General features: G+C 42.8%; 1 protein-coding gene and 1 non-coding gene across 3 annotated transcripts in view; both read right to left on the reverse strand.

Moving 5' to 3' along the window:
* The window catches only part of RASGEF1B (RasGEF domain family member 1B), a 534,882-nt gene that overhangs the window by 389,704 nt on the left and 125,948 nt on the right, over positions 1 to 19,230 (reverse strand). The gene's annotated exons all lie outside the window — the stretch shown is intronic.
* LOC117022668 (U1 spliceosomal RNA) lies at positions 14,342 to 14,505 on the reverse strand. Its single transcript, XR_004423080.1, has one exon. It is a non-coding gene; the product is annotated as a U1 spliceosomal RNA (small nuclear RNA).

The following is a 19,230-nucleotide window of genomic DNA, read 5'->3' on the forward strand; positions in this document are numbered from 1 at the left end:
CTTTCTGCCTGGGCCGTCGCTGTAATCAGTAATTCTCAGACAGACATAAAACACAGCGGTTTTGCTATGGATAATAGGCTCTTCATCCACTGAAAAGACTTCTATACTGTTTCCTGTACAAAATGCTTCATTGCGACTAGAATCAAAATGACAAACCCTTTTACATCAGAATTTTGCTGGCTGCCGCAGGAAGCTGAAATATACGGTTACTAGAGAATCACGGGGAGGGTTTTAAGAAACCCCAGCCAGGGAAAGGCACAGGCGACATGACTGGCCTCCCTTTTCATTGTGCACCAGATATTGCAAGGGTCATTCAAATTGGAACGATCACTCTGTAAGCTTTGATAACTCTACATTCAAAAAAACGATTCCCCCGAATTACTAAACTTAAGAGCCTTACGTAAGAAAGGCTACAAGAAGGTGCAGCATAAGAATGAGCTGTTTTGAGGACTTCCAGCCAGTCTTTGATTTTAAGGGGGAGAAATCACTTAAACTGGACATGGGGAAATAGGCTTGATTCCCAGCAATTTCTGGGGCTGCTACCTCATGAAAGGCTACAACAGCCACTTTGCAGAATCAAGACAGCCAGCCTGTTTCCACGGTGACTGAGAAGCTCAGCTGCCTTCCATTTGGAAGGTCAAAATCATCATGCATTGTCAGTGAAAAGAGATTCTCTTCTTCTTTGTGGGCTTTGCCTTCAACAGGCCGGGAAATACATCCAAGAAATTCTGCCTCACAGAGATGGCTGTGCTGACCTGTTTGCATCCAAGTCTTTTATGCCTTTGTGGGAGCTGAGAACAAGGACAGGTAAAATCAGCATGGGTTTTTAATTTGGAGAATTTGCCAGCATTAGGGCAACTGCATCCAGTGAAGCAAATCACTAGAATGAAGACTTGGGGTAGATTTCCAGCCAAGCGTGTTGACAGCACACATCAATGCACGCCAGCTGTGATGTGCAATGCAGCTGGCTGGAGACATGTATATATTTATAGTTTCAACAAACTCTAAGCAAAGCCAACCTCTCCCTCAAATAAAATGAACAAATGGATAACTTACCAGGACTGGAGATTAAACAGATAATGTGTCTGACTATATACAGGTAGACCAATTGTTCACTACTCTTGTTTTCTGTTAGACCTTCAGGGAGGTCTTTGGAAACCAATAGTCTTTTTTTTTTGCTTGTTTGTTTGTTCTTTTTTTAATTTACTGTTGTCAAGTAATCTGAGCTGAGAGGTAGTGGGAATAGCATCATTTTAATTAGGATGGGGCAACATCTATTTTTAAATAAATATGTTGACCCAAAATCTGTATTTCTAATAATTTAAAGATGTCATCATATGTACCTCCCAGGTTTTCTCCAAAGTGCCAAGTTGGGAAGAAGATGAGCTTTGAGATCAAGTAAACCTGATTCAAATCCTGCCACCATCAGTTAGCAGTTAGTTGTTAGATTCAGAGCAAGTACTTAGCTCCAAACCTTGGATTTCCTCTTTCATAAAATGGAGGAAATGAGTCTACGCATCGGTGTGTTGTGAAGATTAAATACGACAATGTATGTAAGACACCCAGCACAGACCTCACACGTAGAAGGCGTCAGGCACACATATGGGTTCCTTCTCACTGTCTCCTCCCCTCCCCCTCACCAAGTTGTCCTGGAATTGCCCTTGCGCAGACTCCACTTGCATGCTAATGATTGCCTGAAGGTGGATTGAGAGCAATTTTAACAATTTCAAGTTATGCTACTTGTTAGTAGTTACAATGAATAATATATATAACTTGTTCATCATTCCAGACAGTTTGTGCTTTGGAAAAATCACATTATCAGTTCTGCATAACAAAAGGTTTAAATATGAGCCTCAAAAGGAAGAAAGCTTGATCACTCAGCTGAAAATTCAGGATTTCATACTTTTGCCTTTCAAATGAGTCCCACTGAAGTGCTTACAATTGCTTTTCAGCAACATTTACTCCACATTTTTCTCTAATAGATATTAGTAAATTTGCAAGATTCTCCCTCAAAAATAGTGAAGCACTATGATGGCAGGACCACCTGGATTAGATTCCCAGCTATTTCACTTAGTAACTGTGTAAACTTGACAAAGTAATGACGCCTTCCAGGCTTTGGTTTCCACAACTTTAAATGGGAACAACAAGAGCAGCACTTTCATCTTACCGCCTTGTGGCTAGGATTCCGTGAGTTTATGAGGTAAGGCACATACTCATAGGTAGTGCCGACACAGAGTAAGAGTTCAAATAAGCATTTTTCCTCCCCAATCCAACTAGCACCTCAGTTGGATTCTTTCTAGGGATCAGGACATCGAACTGCTCTCTTCAAATAGAATGTGGTTACCGTTTTCCTCAATAAGTCAATTTCTCCATCTGTGGCTCTACAGATTATGAGAAGGATAGATGTAGGAAACAGCGAGGGGAAAGTGGAAGTGAAGATATATCCAGGTCTGACTTGGGCCTGAATGGCACACCCCAAGTGCGTGCGTGTGTGTGTGTGTACACGTACACACACACACACACACACACACACACACACACTTAGACCGACCGCCGCCTCATAAAGAGAAAGAACTTGAGGACAGAGAGATTAAGTGAGCACCTCCATATTTAACAATTCCATATCTGTTTTCAATTTAAAAAGAAAAACCAAGAATGTAAGTACTTAAAATGGCCCCTTTACTAACGATGATTTCCAAAACCAAGTTAAGTGACCAAATTCTAGAAGATCTCTTCTGGTTTCTAGGTCAAAGTCAGGTGATTTCGAGCTGTATTTCTCAAACTTTACTTATACATAGGAATCGCCTGCACTAAATGCGGGTTCTGATTGAGCAGGTTGGGTGGGCCTGGAGATCCTGCAAACTTGCGGCGATACCAGTGCTGCTGGTTGGCAGATCGCACTTTGAAGAGCAAGGATTCAAAGACCCACTCCCACACGGTCTGTCAGTCACACGTGCCAATTTCTCTGTCCTAAGAGAAAACAACCCAACAACATCCAAAGAAAACGGGCCTGTAGAAATCCTTGGCTAGAAAAATTGCTTACTTTGGGCTTTCAATATCTCTATGGAAAGTGGCTCTGTTGGTGAGAATGGATGTCTAGAACTCAAACTTCACTTCACCAACCATCAATCACCATAGTTCATTTTTATATTGATTGAGTCACTCTCTATGCAACACTGTCCTTGGAACTCAGGATATAAGCAGTGATCAAAACAAAGTCCTTGCTTTTACAGACTTTACACTCTAGTGAGGGAGGTAATAAACAAATAACCAAGTAAATAAACAGCATGCCAGGGGGTGATGATGTTGTACAGAAAAATAACACTGATCAAAAGAGATGAGTACCGTAGTGGGGTATTTATTTAACAAAAGGTGGTCAGTAAAGGCCTCAATAATAAGCTGACATTTGCACAGAAACCTTACGGAAGTGAGGCACAGGGCTATGAGGGTATGTTGCAGAAGAGTGTTCAAGGCAGAGTTAACAGCAAGCTCAAAAACTGCAGCTGAAAATAAGAAACCCAGGGTCCTGGAGTATCAAGAGCAAGGGGCAGAGCAGTAAGAGATGAGGTAACATTTTAAGTGGCACTGCAGGATTGAGTTAAAATCATGCCAAAGTGAAAACAGGAAAAAAACAATACCATAAAAATTATTCTAACTTATGATGAAAATGAACTTTTAACAAGGGGAAGGAACGCTTTTTATCAGTGGGCTTTAGTTAGAACTCATTGGTGGACCAGCCTCTACTAGAAAAACAAGTAAATCAGTGTTCTTCTGACAAGCGTTACAAGAGGAAAAGTAATAAGGTTTTTAACATGAGAATGATAATTCCAAACAGTTAAGTAATTACGAAGGAGCACTGGAGTATGGGAAAGTGAATGCTTTTGTCATTTGATCAATGGGGTATCACAAATTAGTTTGTCTATCAAAATGATCCTTCCTAATGGATGCACCTGCCTAAATGTATATCCATCCAAATGTGCTTCTGGGGGATTTTGTATAGAAAGCTGCTGCAGAGCCAGAGCTTCCACTGTCAGTTCCAATAAACACAGGCATGTACGTCCCTCAGTAAACATTCATCACATATCCAAAAAGTAATGGAGACCATCGTTCCTGGAATCCATGTTCTCCCAGAAGACTCCAGTGAACACAGATGCAGGTACACAGCAAATCAAAAATGATGAGAAGCCTGCATGCACCGCTTTCACATTGTGCTATACTGCAGGGTGTATCCTGCACCAGGAGGGGGTCAGAGAGAGGAAAAGGAGCCCGGGGGCACTGGCAGAGCAAGAGCAATGACACGGAGTTAAACAGTCAGCGCTGTGCACTGCCACAGTCATGGGAAACCCGAACTTGATTCTAGGAACGAACCCACCAGTCAGTGATCAGGCATTATCCATGGCCAGTTCTACTGTGCATACAGATGGATGCTCAAGGGTCTCCCATCTTGAAAAGGAACAAACAAACAAATCTTTACATGGTTTCCCATCACAATGAAAAGAAAACCCAAGTTCTTTTTCATGGCCTACAAAGCCTACTCAACCTGAACCCAGAAGCTTTCCTACCGGTTCCCTCAGGTACTCCATTCCAGCCACACCCGCCTTCAGGCTCTTCCAGAAACACAGCAAGCACATTCTTTCCTCAGGGCCTTTGCAAGAGCTGTTCTACAGCCAGGAAAGGATCCAACAAGCATCCACATGGCTTGTCCCCTTGCTTCATTCAGGGCTCTGCTCAAACGTCACCTCTTCAGAGAGGCCTTACTTGCCTTGCCATCTACTCGTAGAACTGCCACCACATGACTCGATCACTTTCCCCTCCTGCACGGTTCTGCATAGCACTGGAACTCTCCGACAAGATGGTATAAGATGTTTAGTGCCTGCCTCTCCCCTAGAATGTGGCTAAATGTTGTTCTCTTTGGTTCGCTATTTCATCCTTAGGATCTGGAAACATCAGGCACACATTAGGTGCTCAAGAAGTTATCTGCTGAGTGAGTGACCGAATAAATAAATGGATCAATTTAATTCCTTGACATATATTAAAGTAGCTATATTCACTTTCTGTGTACGTTTTATCAAAATAGTGACTGTAGGTCTATGTTCATTTTCCAGGCATACATTTCATTATTAAGTGATACATTTTTCAAGCTAAAAGAGAAAAAGACGATACAGATATTAGTGCACAAAACAATGCACTGGAGGAAAGAGAAGGAAATAGAGCAGAACCAGTTCCCCCAGGAACATGGCAGAGAGAGATACTCCTAAATGATGGCATAAATGAGCGATCTAGGAGGATCACAAAGAGGGAGCAGACAAATGGTTGCAAAAATGTTTTCTACGTTGCATAAATAATAACTTAGCAAGAGGAGGTGCTCAATGGATGCTGGATAAAGAGGTTAATGACAGTGTACTATAGAAATTAAGTGGTGAGTCTTCAAAACTGGCATAGCCCAGAACAGAAATCCAAATACTTATTTTTCTCAAGTAAGATGCCATTACTAACACAATTTTTATGACCAATGATTAAATATTCTTACAATCGTGATTTTTTTTCAGAGGACCCATGTTCCAGTGCTACATGACAACTTTTATTCATTCAATCATCATTTATTACATGGGTCATAAACTTAAATGCCCATGAGAGTCAGGCAAGCAATGAGGGATGAGGGAAGTCAGGCCGGGGCTGTTTGGAGACGGCCGCCACGCTCTTTCCATTGGGACAGCAGCCACTCAGCTTCAGCAAGGGTGAGCACCTATGCTGCTAGGAAACCTGGGTTTTTCTCGTAAGAGCTCTTGATTTTTATCATGGGCAACAAATTCAAATGTTTTTTAAAAGCCATGCAAACAAAACATATTTGCAGCCACCATTAGCCTTCAGTTTGTGATCGCTTATAAATTATTCAAATTAAAACCCACTAGAAGGGCAGAAGCAGTAGATCTAGTTTCTAATCTGACCAAATTCCATAAAAATATTGGCTATCTACGCAAACCCAGGTCTTTGTTAGTTATATATCAGGGAAACTCGGAGGAAGATCTGAGATTCCCACATAAGATAGTGGCTAAAGATTTTATAAATGGGACATTCAAGATAAGATGATTTCATTGTTATCCGTAGACTCATAAGGTCTCAATTACATTTGTATGGGTAATAATTCAGTTATCAGATGTTCATTAAATAACCACAAGATTCTGGTCAACATATGAAGAATTTAAAAAGCAAAGTAAAACTGTGGTTGACATACTTACTACCTAATCTATTAGTTTAACTTAAAAAGGAGCTTAAGAAACTAACATATAAAAGCATTAGTATTTGTGCTTTCACCATTTGCAGTGACCCCTAATGGGCCATGACGTGCAAAGATCCATCAGTTCGTTGAGGATGAACTTGGTGAGTGAACCGAGCAGCTGTCTCGCATGTGCCTCTCACTACAGTTTTATCATTCTCCATGCATCCACACACACAAATTTTTACTAAGTGTCTAAAAGCGGTTCATTTAATTTTTCAGTCAGACTTTGCTGCACTCTGTGACCAAATTTAAATGTTACCCTAGAAATAGCATATTGGGAAATTCACAAAAGTAGTGGTGTGTTTTCCTTATTAATGCCAAGGTGTACCTCACCTGTGGACACCGAGTGACAGCAGTCCTCACCTTCATGAAGACTCCCAGTGCTGGGAGACTTCCATCCCTTCCTGCTCATGTGCTTCTGGGGGAAGTCTCCACCTCGCTTCACCATTTCAATGTGCATCTCCATGTCCCGGCGCCTACCCCCTCCCTGCTGAATCCCATCCCCCACTCATCAACCCTGACAAAAACTCAGCCACCTCTTTCTTGACTTCCTAGCTTGGCCTGCAGGCCTGGTGGGATGCTGCACCAGTTAGGTCCAGCTGCAGACAACAGGTATCCTGTAACGGGTTTGATCAAAAAAATATTTTATTGCCAGGTATTAGGTGTTTAACCAAATCATTAGAAGAAACAGACGAATAGACTAAGTGAAGCTTCCAAGCACAGCAACCACAATCATACCGCCTCTGCTGCTGATCTAAAACTCTCCGGTCACCAGTGCTGAAACACAGCCCATCACGGAGCTGCTGATGGCAGCCAGCCTCCTCCACCAGGATGGGGAGTGCACTGAGGCTGCAGGAGACAACGAATTAAGAAGTCACAACCTCACACCTTGCTGCTGGCTCCTTTGCCATCATGTCTCTTACTAGTGGTCCTATGTGTGCAATCCAGATCACCCCTGGAAGAGAATCTCTGAAGGTTTTAACCTCCTGGCCTCTCTTTCTGTGGAGGGCAGATGAAAGAGAGGCTGGAATGGAGGAGGCCCCACACAGAGGTCCACAGTGAACACCACACAACCCCTGCCAGGGATTAAACCTGTGCGGTTCTTACTGTAATTACTGTTCTGTTTTTAGTGAGAACCTTTAAAGCTCTGAAGACAAAATCAGAATAGTCACCTGTGGAAAAATAGGCAGTTAGTGCAAATGTCTGGTATTGGAAATGTAATAGACATTTCTAGGTCAAAGAAGAGAAGGTACAGAGATCACTTGAAGACTATCCTAGTAGCTTCTCTTGATAAGGTGGGCAAGTGGAATACTCTATTCCCTGAGATGGGATGTAGTAAACCCCTTACATCCAAGGGTCAAAAAATTGGACATGCCAGGGGTGGGCGGATGGCTCAGTTGGTTAGAGCACGAGCTCTTAACAACAGGGTTGCCAGTTTGATTCCCACATGGGCCAGTGAGCTGTGCCCTCCATAACTAGATTGAAGACAACGAGCTGCCAGTTAGCGCCTGGTGGGGCAGCCGGATGGCTCAGTTGGTTAGAGCGTGAGCTCTTAACAACAAGGTTGTTGGTTCAATTCCCACATGGGATGGTGGGCTGCGCCCCCTGTAACTAAGAGTGAAATCGGCTACTGGACTTGGAGCTGAGCTGCACCTTCCACAACTAGACTAAAGGACAACGACTGATGGGTCCTGGAAAAACACACTGTTCCCCAACATTCCCCAATTTAAAAAAATTTTTTAAAAATTGGAGATGCCAGATCTCTTGGGAAAGAATCGGGACTCTTGGTTCTTAAAATGGTGAATTCCTAACCTTAATGTGAGAAATGACAACCCAAGCAAACTGCTACTTTGGTGTCAGCACTCACCATGCTGCACACTGCAGGAGAGGCATTCATTAATTCCCTTGACCTTCACATGAGCTATGGATGGGAACTGAGGCCCCATGGCCTGGAAAACTCCATATCCATAGCCTTACTCAGGTGCACACTAAACAGAGGGAAGGGGAAGGTGGACACTCACATTAAAGTGGTGAAACTTACATGGCCATGCTCGCTGAGACCGTGGTATCCTCTATATCTGGTTCCACGGCTGCCCTAAAATTTTCCTGGTCTATTGCCTGCAGGATTAGTCAGGTACTTTGTTTAGAATGGTTTCCATTCTCCGTAAAACTCTGTTCTCCCACTTATAACTCTTTCCCCTCTTCTCCCACCTTCTCTGGGGAAGTTTCCTACACCTTTTTAAAGTAGTACCAGTCTCTCCCCCCTTCTAGATCTTCTAGAGTATGATTCAGGGCCTGTTTTCACAAGCAAAGTTATCATGGAACACAGCCAAGCCCATCCTTTTACCCAATGTGTGTGGCCACTCTCACACCGTGATGTCATAGTTGAGCAACAGATACCACAGAGTCTAAAATATTTACTATTCAACCCTTTTCAGAAAAGTGTGATGACTCCTATTCTGAAGGACCCATCTCTTTCTAACCTCTGAAGTTTCCTCTTATCAGTATCTCCCTTCTTCTCTCTGTTATGCTCAACATCTCCACGGCTATGGTTTCCTTCCCTTCAATCTATAATATTTATGTCATCATTCAATCACTCTTCAACAAACCCCAATTGAACACCTACTAAGTGTCAGGTATGGGGAATACAAATATTAATAAAACACAATCCCTGCCCTCAAACTGCTTATGATCTAGTAAGGGAAGGCAAATGTATAAGCAGCCAAGTTTTCTCTAGTATTTCAGAAGCCAGGAAGAAAGTCCAAGCAATGCTCATTTCTACCTGGGGAGTTAAGGGGTCAAACATAATAAATAAATCCAGACGAACATACAAATAAATTATTCATAAGGGTGGCAACTCTTACACAATCTTCCCCATCCTAACCAATACATCTTCCCCAACCATCCTTCATCGTGTCTACCATTCCACACTCTCCCTTTCCCATTATTGTTAATATTCTTCACTTTCAACCTACTCTGTACATCCCGGCATCCTGGTTCCATTAGCACCACGCTACTGAAACTGTTCCCTCAAAGGCTACCAGGGCCTTGACGGACCTGTTTACAGCAGCATCTCAATTCTCATCTTACTCGCACCCCATGTAGTATTTGACTCTTGCCCCTTCCTGTTCTCATTCTCCTGACCAGAAGCTTCCATGGCTCCACCTGTCCAAGTTCCAAAGCCCTCAGACTATCACATAAAGCTTATACATAATCCTTATGTGCCTTTTTGCCCACAGACCACTTTGCAAATCCACAAGCCTCCTCCATTGTGTCGTAGCCCTTTGCATCTTCATGTTTTGCCCCTTGCTGGGTGGTTTCCACTATCTTTCCCCATCCTCTACATTCCTACTTATTCTTCAAAACCCAGTTCAAATGCCATTTCCACTGTGAAAGTACTCGAAGTTGACTTGGTCAGCTCTTCCCTCCTCCTTCCTCGCTACTCTCAAAGTACTTGGTAGATAGCTCTACGGAAAGGTTCTGGACTCGAAGTATTTGCTTACGTGTCTGACTCATTTTACTATGTACGGGAATCACGGCTCATACCTCTTTAAATCCCAGGTACTGGGACTAAATCCACCTGCAGCTATACTAAATAAATGATTAGAGTCACAGCCAGGCTTGGCAGTCCCAACCAGGAAAAAAAAAATCCAAATTCTCAAATATACTAAGACAAGTTATTTCTCAGGCACACTCTTTTAAAATTCTGTAAACTTTCAGAATATGCAAATGACAATAAAACTTCCCTTCAGCACATTAGAGTGACAGTTACAAGAAACTGACATGAAACTGCTCCCTCAGGAACCATCCCAAGATAGCATCAGATACTCTGGCTTTTCACTAGAAAGGGCACAGAGTCCTATGCTTTTTTCAGCTTTACTAACAAAAATGATCCAGTTATCAGTATATTTTCATTACCATCTCTGTCTTTAGGACTATGGGCAGAAAAGTATTTATTATGAATGCTAAGCACATGACATTACAGGACTAATGTTTTTAGGCAAATTAGCATGGAAGATGTGGCCTGATGGCCTCATGGGCTCCACCTTCTTCAGGATAGCAGTGGAGAATGTTCCATCCTTGAGTTTTCCCATGAGTGAGGCAGAAGGAGGGAGGCAGGGCACTTCCACACAGTAATATTCTTAGAGTGCCCCTGGGCATACAGTGGTGGGAAGTGAGTCATGTCACTCTGGACACTCAGGGACAACTGTGTGTCAGGCTGAGGCCTAAGCTTAGCCCAGGGCCAATTCTGTAGGGCAGAAAAGCCCGTAAAATATGTTTCCACTTTCTGGCTCCTACATGGATTCAGCTAGTCACGTGTCAGCACAAAGCCTGGAACTCATATACTCTGTGGCTTTCACAGTGACAACTGCATTTCCAAACCTACAGTTGCAGGCAAGACAACATTTGTAATTGTCTTGTTGGCTAAGGGTAAAACAAATACACATTTAGATCACAACAGATAAATGCACCCTCTGAATTAATCACAATGGAAGCCTGAAAACACACTTCTATTAGGGAAATTGAATCTCACAATGGCAAACCCTCCCACAGAGAAAATAGAACCCCTTGAAATAGAGGGAAATTTTAGAATATTCACAGTACCCTTAAAGTAGCATTCTTGTTAGGGAGTAAGTCCACAAAGAGGCCGCAAACATATAAGTCTAACTGAGAATGCCTGAAGGTGAATGGCAGTCCGGGAGGTCAGGTTTCTAGGGAATCCTTTATCACCTCAGCTAGTGAAATCACACTGATTACAGACGCAGTGCAATTCATTTTAAAATGTACTTGTTGCAGGCCCACTGTGTGCTTGGCACTGAAGACTATGAAACCCGTTTCCACACCCCACTGGCAGGAGAGAAAAGCAGCATAAGCCCTTTTGGTCAAAACCCCTCACTACAGAAGCCATAGAGACATTTCCCCTTTCCTTCTAACAAATGAACTTGCAAGGTACATTGTTGTTCTTTTCAGAGCAGAGCTGGATAAGTTAGATTAGAGGTGGGGAGTAGGGAGCAAGGGAGAAAACAGATTTTGTAAGCAGCATTCTGTACACAGAATATAACACGAGTATTGGCCATTGACAGTGAAAGGTGAGCAGAATGATCCATTATTAAACAAACAAACTCACTGTTAGCTGGGAAAGCATATGGAGGCACTTCGGAAGAATGTACAAAGAGCCCTTTACTTCACGTTGGAGTCGTATTGTCTAACTGCACTGAGTTTTCCCGGAGGTAAACAAGGAGCTGGCCTTTCACATGGATGCCCTCTGGGACTGCTGCATATGACAATCCATAAGGAAAAATGCCCTCTCCTGTGGGTCCTCTCCTCTTCTGTTTGCTTCCCATCGTTCCCCTTTTCTTCTCTACTCTACTACTCTAGTAGATACAGTTCTCCAGGAAAGACTCTGAGGTGGAGAGTCCTACAGGAAACTTTACCGGGAAGTGCTCTGGGTACCACAGCTGTGAAGGGATGTGGGAAGCAGAACTGGGCAAAAGGAGAGGTTGAACTCAATCACAACAGAAGCCTCAGCCAACCCCACTGGGAACTGCAAAGCTGAGATGGCCCTACAGAGGGTCTACAACAAGTTAGTAGTGTCACCTTGACTGAGGGAGAAGGGAGGTTGTAACCTTGGGCTAGGAAGCTCCCTTCAAACAAGGACAGTTTCTAGGTGAGGTCTCAGCTATGAGCCCTCAGCAGAAAATATGCTCCCAGCAGCCCAGGAATGAGTAACTCAGTCCTGAAGAGGAGATCCAGGTGGCCCACCACAGTGCCACTTCCCTTCCCTTCCTCTCTTTGCCCTTCTCTTTTCTTTCCTCCTCTTCTCTTCCCATGGCCCGGAGTCCTTACACCCTTTTGTTCCCCTTTCCCCAGGGTCCTGTCTCTTATTCTCTTTCTTTTATGGGACAAGTTTGTCCATTAATAATTCCATTCCATCTACCTCTACTAGGATGAGGTGTCTAAGGGACAATCAGCCTTTTACACTGAAAAAATATACCTTCGCTTAGCAGATCTGCAGTAAGTTTTCAAGAGAAAATTCTCCTTCTTATCTAAAGTCCACTGCCAAATGGGTACCATGTGTTACCCTAGATTTAGTACGTGCCATGACCCCTGTAGGAGTTATTACTAGAATTATTATTATTATTCTAGTTATTACTAGAAATCTCCACCTCTTCTTTTACCTTAAGACATGCAACTACACGTTCTCCTTGAGTTGCCCTAGTTTTGCATGTGCCATGATCATGGTTGAAAAAAAATAAATGTTAACACAATAAGTATCTTAATTGAATTGAAATATGAAAAGTAACAGTATTATAATAGCTCCTCTATTAAGCATATGCTTAGCACTAAAGCTAGCTATTTCAAATACATGTGCCATTTAATATTTGCAACAACCTTACAGGATAAATATATTATCCCCATTTATAAGTAAGGCACTGAGGCCTGGAGAGGCTATGAAGTTGCCTAAGATCACACAGCTAGGAAGTGCTAAAGGCCAGAAGTGGGAGATATGGCCACTGTGCACTAAAATCCATACTTCTCATCCTTGATGTTGAGTCTCTCTTTGAGAAAGCTGCCCAGCTAGGGAACACAGGTTCCTGCCCCTAGGTAGGGTCATGTAGCTCTAGTTCAATGAATGTGAGCATAAGTGATATGTGTTACTTGGGCCCTATTTTTGGTCTCTTCCCTGTCCGCCCACCACCTGCACAGGGCTCTGAAGCCCATTGCAAAGCAGAGCCATGTGATGGAAGGAGTCTGAGTCCCTGATTCACCAGTTAGAAAAAAGCCACCCATCAACCATGGATACCACATTAGACTATTATATGTGATAACTACAATTCTGTTGTGCAAAGCCACTACAGTTTATGGGCTTACTTATTGCAGCAGCTAGCATTACCCTAATTAGTACATAGGATGAAAGCTAGATTTACATTTATATATTCATTTATTCATTCAACTAAATGAATGGTAGAGGTTGTTTTATTAACCTCCACCAGGTAGGTATATATGAGACACAGTGGGGATGTGCGCATGACATCATCCCTTCCTTCGAGGAACTCATGCTGTGGTGAATAAGAGAGATTATTCCCAACACTGTGGCAATGCTGAGGGGGAAATAACTGGTTCTGCCTGTCCTTATTCATGGAGTTTCTCCCCTGTGTAGGCACTGACATTTACATGCTAATCTTATTTTCATTTATCTTTTCTAAATTTATTACATTAATACAAATTCTTCCCATGTGGATATTCTGATAAACATAGAGACCTGTTTTGACAAAAACAAAAATCCCTGAAATCAATTCTGGAGAGAGGGATGGTTAGAATTTAAAGTCGATAATATATTCAGTGATTCCTAGTAACTCTCCTAAAAACAATTTTTTGAGTGTTGGCCATTTTTGTCCTCTGCCTTCAAAAATTAGTTGGTAAATGAATAGATGAAGAAATACAATAAGTATAGGTGCAAGAAAAAGTGGCTTTTTTCTTTCTTGTTCTCACTTTTTTTCTTTTTTGGTCTCACTTTAAATTATGCATTCTTGTGAGAGGAAGAAAACCAAGTAGAGCAAAAGGGATCAAAGAAATGTGTGTCTACACACACAGCCCTCACCATTACCTCACACTCTGAAGCTGGCCCAGAACGTTCTCTTTTCTACTCTGAGTCTATGTTTCCCTTGGTACAAAAAAACCCTTCTCTTGCCCTCCTATGTCTCCTCCATCTTTCCATCCTTACCCACCCTTCCATATGCACTCATATACCACCCTCTCCACTCCCCAAGTATTCCAACCTATTCCCTTTTTTGAGCAATTCTGCATTTACCTTTAAGTTGTAATTAAGTTTTTTGTTTTTATTACTCATCTTCCAATGTGACTGAAAACTCCTTAAAGACATAAAGCATGACCTGATTTTTTTTTCTCCATGTGCCTAGAAATGTACTGAGCACTTTCATAATCAAAAAACAAATGGCTAATAAGCAACTGACTAACACGATCTTCCTGCATAATCTCCTGGGTCCTCATGACAAGAGGCCTTTTATTTTTTTAATTTTTTTTCCTAAAAAAATAATACAGGGGAGAGCGCGAACGCAGTCCCCCACTACCACAAATTATGCAGTCGAGTTTCCCACATTTGGGGAAATCGCAGGGGTCAGCACATCCGGACTGCAATGGATAAGCCTCGCCCTGGGAAAACCACCTTCGTGATCATGGTATCTCCCCTGCCAGGTAAGTATACAAGAGGCCTTTTGAAGCCTTGAGGAGTTACTGGCTTTAGCAAACTTTGCGCTACAGGGAACTCTACCCACGTGGTGCTGAGAAAAGAGCACAGGATTGAGAGCAAGTCAACCTTAGTTCCACTTCTGAGTCAACTCCTGCGTGGCGCTGGGCATCGCCCTTAGGTAAACATCTCTGAGTCTCAGTTTCCTCACTTTTAGAAAGGGAATCAGATTAAGTACAAGAAAGCCCCTTCAAAAACTCTACTTTCAGGGAGTTCCATTTGTGTTGAATTAGTGGATAACAGAATCCAGTCACTCTTGCTCAAAGTGATTCTAATAAGCATCCTAATACTGACTAAAGAGGGACTGCATCTCCGAACAAAACAGGCCACCCTTCTAAATCCATGCTTCTCCCAAAAGCAATTGACTGAGTAAATGAAAGATGTGTGCTGTTAACTCTGTGCCCTTTGCTTTTGCATCCTAATTCTGCAAACTGCTGAAAAGGCACTTCTCCTCTAATGGAACCAGGAGGGCAATGGCGAATTATCTGGTCACAACCCCAAGATATGAACAATCAGGGGAGGTGTCTCCTGTCATCACACTACTCATTAATTGTCCCATATAAGGTGACTCATGGGGGAGAAAGCTCTGTTCCAAGATGCAGCGGGAGGCTGAGGAGTCAGGGTGAGCCCAACAGCAGGGGTTTCTTGCTGCTCTGTCAACATGCTCCAGGCCTCACTGGGGACCCAGGGCTCCCTCTGAGAGCTTTATTTTTCTGTCAGCTGTAACTCCCCTCCTCTCATTAATGCATGCCCTGGAGTCTCCTTTTCAGAAGCTGAGGCAGCATTCTTCAAGAAGGCTCTCCTAATTGGTGGTGGGGCACTGGGGGCTACGCATTCAAGCAGAAGCAAATGTTTACACAGTTCTTTTCCTCACCCTCTCTTCTCAGCAATACTCACAAGACCCCTGGGGCACGGTTTCCTTTAATATTGTCAATACAGGCTGCCTGCTTTTCTATACCTCTGCCTCCCTTCTTTTTTTGTTTGTTTGTTTGTTTTTTATTTTTTTAATTAGTTTCAGGTGCACAAAACAAAGTAATACTTAGACGTTTATCATTTCTATCCCTCACACTGTGTCAACCCCCCTCCCTCCATCCACTATCCCTCTGACATCACACACAGCCATTACATTTCCACTGTCACTATTCCTAATGCTGTACTCCGCTTCTTGTAAGTATATACATATATGTGTGTGTGTGTGTGTCCATATATATATATATATACACACTTGTAGTTGACATTCATTATTGTTTAGCTTCAGCTTCAGGTGTACAGTGCAGTGTAATCAATAATGTTGTAAAGATTTTGTAGGGTATCCGATGGACTCTTGTCTTATTAGGGAGACCACCTCAGGGAAGATGTAGATGCTTGATCACTGCCTCCCTTCTTTATACACACTATCCTCAAGGTCTCTTCATCACTAGGGAGTAGGTCACTGGCAAAGACTCCAGGGTCAGACTGCCAGGGATTGAATCTTGGTTCTGTGTAAATGTGGGCAAGTCACTTCAGTCTCTGCTTCCTAACCTGTGAAATAGAGGTAGCACTACTTTCCACATAGGGTTATAAGAGGATTAGATGACAATGTATGTGAAGCATTTCTGAGTCCCTGCCACATAGTAAGTGTTCAATGTCAATTATCACCAACTGCCCTCTTTGACCACCTATACCCTAGTTCCTGTTTGCATCACTCCCACAAAATCACTCTCTCAGGAAACACTCCCAACCTAATCCAGTCATCTGACTATTCTTCTATTCTCTCTGTTAACTGAAACATGATGTATCAGTTCTGATGATATCAGAATACTGAGCACTCTTCCCACAGGTTAGGATTGTACTTGGGACTTCTGTACAAAGATGCAGAGTACACAGGCCACCTGGAAAATTCACAATTTCCTTCCACTGTATTCTAACATTGGTGTGAAAATATGAGGTTGTATAAAAAGAAAGGAAGCAATCCCCATCCTATCAGTGATGGGAAAAAATGCTGCAATGTGATTTTCAGCCATAATCAATTATTTTGATTGTTTCTCCATCTACCCTAACAAATTTAAGAACAACACACGTTTTCATAAGGTCAGTGTTTCAGCTTTTGTCAGAAGGGAAACTGAAGAAGAAAAAAAAAAGAAGTTCCATGTAGCAACTTATTTAACTACCCTAAATGTTCCCCATTATAATTAAAGATCATCAGATTACTGGATTTTCAGTTTCAGGATGGTAGATCTTTCCAACCACTCTCACCCTAAAATCACTCAAATACTCATGGAAATAATACAGGCCAACAAGTAGCCCCCCACTGAAAAACTTTAAGTTTTCTTTCCTATTAGGATTTTAAGTTTCCCTTTCCTTAAGTTTCCTTTCCCCCAGTTTCTTAGTTCCCTAGTTCCTGATCTTAATCACCTTTCAAATCAGCGATTTAATCTTAAACAGAAGACTGTTCCTAGCCTAAATCATAGGAAGTCCCCTGCCCCCTGCTCCAGACCATTCCAGGCCCAGCTCCTGGGTGAGCACCGCCACCTGAATGATGGGATTAACCAGAGGAAAACACCACAGGCTCCACAAAGCTGAACAGAATTTCTATCACACAGCCACCTTGCGTCGGTGGCTTTGGGTCTTGCTTCTTGGGTCAACACTTTTAACTCTGTTTAACCAAAACCTATTTTTCCTCATTCAGGGGCATTGGGGATACAGATGATATCCCAGCAAGATTACTAGTTCCAACCAAAGAAGCCAACACAGCCAACCCTTTCCTCCCATCTAAGATCAGCTAGGGCAAGAATTCCGTGAATCCCCAATAGGTAGGGACAGCTCTACGCCCCTGACCAGCAGGAAGCAGATACAGAAGAAAAGACCTGTCCTTCAACTTCCCATAGAGATTTTATGGGGATCACGTCTCTCAAGGGAAAAACTAGGCAGGCAGTTAGGGATAGGCATTGGGTCTCCGCATTCCTGCATGTCCAACACAACCCACAGAATGCGACTGCCTGAAAGACTTCCCCTCTCTGCCCAAAACTTACCCCTTTCACTGCAATTATCTACCCCTATGAAGAAACAAATGGGTACAAAATACCCAACTAGGTTAAACCAGTCACTCACACCTGTGCGGCAAAGGCCACAACGACCTTCATTTCACCTGGGCCTCATTATACCATCATTAGAATATGCATATGCCTGGAATTTCATTAATATCATTACAACAGACTGAATTCTGGGAAGGAATATGCACAGTTTAAACAGATGAGGTAATAGGGGCGGCTGGATGGCTCAGTTGGTTAGAGGGCAAGCTCTGAACAACAGGGTTGCCAGTTCGATTCCCACATGGGCCAGTGAGCTGTGCGCTCCATGACTAGATTGAAAACAAGCTACCACTGAGCCTCCAGAGGGGCAGCCGGATGGCTCAGTTGGTTAGAGTGCCAGCTCTCAACAACAAGGTTGCCGGTTCAATTCCCACATGGGATGGTGGGCTGCGCTCCCTGCAACTAAAGATTGAAAACGGTGACTGGACTTGGAGCTGAGCTTCACCCTCCACAACTAGATTGAAGGACAACGACTTGGAGCTGAAGGGCCCTGGAGAAACACACTGTCCCCCAATATTTCCCTATAAAAAACTAAAAAAAAAAAAAAAAAATGAAGTAATAGCCTCTTGTCAATCACAGGTGTCAATCAAGTGGTCCCATGCCTGTAAAGAAACAGCCCATATGAGAGAAAAAGAGATAAAAACTCCAAGTCCTCAACAGTCAGTGCCTTTTTTAGCTTTGCCTTTGCTCTGGACCCACTCCAATCCCTTTGGAGTATACTTTCTCTTTGAATAATGGCCCTTGAGCCACTGTTTTCTGCTCGGGCCTACCTCTATCTCTTTGAAGTGTACTTTTTCTTCTAATAAACTGCTCTTTCACTACTTTACCTCAGTATCTTGTTCAGTTCTTTGCTGGAAACACCAAGAACCTGGACACCGTGCAACGGAGAGCCCACTCTCCGGGAACAGAAATAAGAATTAGAAACACAAATTCAACCTTTGATCAGCCTTGGAGACAATTTTAATTCTGAACTAAACGATAAGATGGCGAGCAGGAATAGAGAAGTAAATGATTTGCCAGAGAGGAAGGGTACAACCAAGTGCTTGCAAAGGAAGATAATGATGAGAAGCAAATTAAAAATACCTACAGAATCCAGACAAAGAGCACAAGTAACTCAAAAGGTGGGGTAAAGTTGGGTCTGACTGCTCCTCCTCCACCTCTGCAGGAGGAAGTGGGGGTCCAGACTCAGAGACAAGAGGTAAAAGGGATAGTGGAAGTAAGGCAGGGGAGATTAAGTGAAAGTCTGAAAATGGGGAGATTAAGTGAAAGTCTGTAGACTGAACAGAGAGAACACCCAGAAGATAGAAAAAGTGAGCCACACGCACACAAAATACTGCAGATTCTGACATCTGAAGGTCCCCTGTGAAAAAGCCCTGTCATCTTAATGACCCTACAGTGAAGTTCACCAGTTGAAAAGTCCAATAGACACAGAACTTCCAATCAGCTTTCTAAAGATTCATTCATAAACATGAATGGACAGCCAAGGACTACAGGCATTTGAGGAAAGTCTATAACATTAAAGTGAGACAAACAAATAATGAGAAAATAAAAGGAACTCAGGAGAAACAGATACAATGTGGGAAGGAAAACTACAAAGACACTCTATTCTC

Source organism: Rhinolophus ferrumequinum, chromosome 5, assembly GCF_004115265.2.
Source record: "Rhinolophus ferrumequinum isolate MPI-CBG mRhiFer1 chromosome 5, mRhiFer1_v1.p, whole genome shotgun sequence".
Lineage (NCBI taxonomy): Eukaryota > Metazoa > Chordata > Mammalia > Chiroptera > Rhinolophidae > Rhinolophus > Rhinolophus ferrumequinum.